Here is a 2,128-nt window from a genome sequence, read left to right as displayed (position 1 = left end):
TTTCTCTATCACGGTAAAAGCGACTCACGCCTCACTCGATGCGGGAAGCGACATGGGTGTGGGACTTCTGAATGCGGCGGACGCATGGAGACACCCTTCAGCACATCTTCAAAACCAGTTCTTTCCCGGAGGGGCGGAGGCAGAGGGAGCTGGGCCCGGGCTGCACGGCCGCAGGGCCCGGTCCAGGCGGGCGAGCAGCCGGCAGGCGGAGGTGCCGGGGCGGGTCCCCTTTCGTCGCAAAGAACAACAGCAACTTGAAAACTCACACAAAGAACACGGCGGGTTGAAGAAAGCCGCCTCCCCCCACCGCATCCCGCCTCCCCCCACCGCATCCCGCCTCCCCCCACCGCTTCCCGCCTCCCTCCACCGCATCCCGCCTCCCCCGCGAGCACAATAACTAAGGTCCAGTGGGAAATCGAAGCCATGGCGAAGGGGGAGAGACGGGACACATTCCGCTCCCAGAACCGCCCGCGGCTTCCTGCGCCTGGGCCGGAACGAGGGCGGGCGGATCGAGGCTCATCGGGGGGTCGTACAGTGCCCATGACCCTGCTGCCCCCCCCTTCCTCACCGTCCCGGCTGTCCCTCCACACGCAGACTGTGGGGCCCCCGCGTTCCCTGGGGGGCCGCCTGCCCGCTCGGCCGTGATTTATTAACCGGACCCTGTGGATGGACGTTCGGGCTCCTCAACCTTCGTTATTATAGAAACGCTGAGGTGACTGTCCTTGTACGGAAATCCTCATGGCCTCTGGCGACTCTTTCTTTGGACACAGGCCTAAGAATGAATGTGTCCTGTCCCAGCCCATCACAGAGGGGGCGAGGCAGAGTTCGTGAGGCTCCCCCGGAGCCGGGGCTGCGCCTAGCGGTCCCGGGCAGACACGGCGGCTCCGGGTCTCCAGGGGAGGTGGCCCTCAGGGACGCTGCTCGGCACAGGCACAGGAAACACGAGCTCCGCTGTGGCAGACGGAACTGGAGGGCCGTGCAGGCTCTTTCTCTCCTTTCGTGTTTTTAGCGGTTTCTCGACGTGGGCCCTTTGTGCCCTCTGCATTCGAAGCTCTGGGGCCCCCAGGCTTCCCATTGATCCGCCCCAGCGGAGTCCGGGCCTCGCCCGAGGCAAGGACCTCGCTGTCCCATCTCACAGTGGGTGGCTCTGTGTGCTCCACACCCCTCGTCTCTCTGGGCCTACCTGCTGCCACCTGCCGCCACCTCCTTCGGTGTTTTTATTTGCCATGATTTCCTTGCCTTTTTAGATCTAATTTTCTGCGTTGGATTGAAATAATCGAATTTCTTTGTCCCCCTGCCTTTTCTGCAGAGGCCGGAAGTCACGCACTCTGTTCCGTTCTTCGAGGGCTCGCCCCAGGCCTGTCGGCAAGTCGGCTCCGCTTAACACGTCCTACGACAGCCCGCGGGACCCGTGGGCACCGGGCCCCCTCGACACCCCCGCCACTCGTCAGCCGAGCCTCGTGCTGTTGGGTTAGATTTCTGCCGTTTCTTACTGACCAGCTCTCGTCGTTGGGATCAGTGATTCTCCCCGCGGAGTAAATCGTTCACAGTTAGGGTCTCGCGCTTGGGCCCTCATCATGCCTACGGACCCCATCCTTCCTCCTGGCCTCTGCGCCTCTTCCCGGACGAGGGCCTTCCGGTCCCTTCCGTGGGGTCTGCCAGGGGCGCTTTCGGTCTCTCTCTGGGGATGTCTTTCCCTTCCCCCGCTGGACAGCAGTTTAGCTCACTAAAGTTTCGCAAGAAATCTGGGATCGGTTCTCTCTGGCCGCTTTTAGAATGTTCTCTTTGTCTTCGATGTTTTCCGGCATTTCTTTGATGCTCTGTGAAACCACAGAGCAGTACAGTACAACTGCCCCCAGGCCCCAGGACAGGGTTCTGAAAACCCGTGTAATTTCCTGAGTGATCACAGTGCCAGGAGCATCTCTTGTTCTAAGGAGGCTACGTGGCTCCTGGATGGGGCTGTCGCTGGAAGATCAAGCCGGCATTAGCAGCTCAGCTTTTCAAGGGCCTTCGATCCAAAGACCCACGGCTTTCTTTAATTTTGAAATGTTCTCAGCCATGGATTCGTCATCAACCCCCCATTTTTCCCCTACTTTTTTGGAACAATATACACACATTGCCTCCCCTC

General features: G+C 60.4%; 1 long non-coding RNA gene across 1 annotated transcript; it reads left to right on the top strand.

Moving 5' to 3' along the window:
- The first annotated feature begins 369 nt into the window (after window positions 1–369).
- Window positions 370–2,128, top strand: LOC111730423. Its single transcript, XR_002776683.1, has 2 exons — window positions 370–1,137; window positions 1,310–2,128. It is a non-coding gene; the product is annotated as an uncharacterized LOC111730423 (long non-coding RNA).

The sequence above is a fragment of the Pteropus vampyrus genome, unplaced genomic scaffold, assembly GCF_000151845.1.
Source record: "Pteropus vampyrus isolate Shadow unplaced genomic scaffold, Pvam_2.0 Scaffold312, whole genome shotgun sequence".
NCBI lineage: Eukaryota > Metazoa > Chordata > Mammalia > Chiroptera > Pteropodidae > Pteropus > Pteropus vampyrus.
The sequence above is the reverse complement of the archived record's forward strand: the minus strand, read 5'-3'. Positions and strand labels throughout refer to the sequence as shown.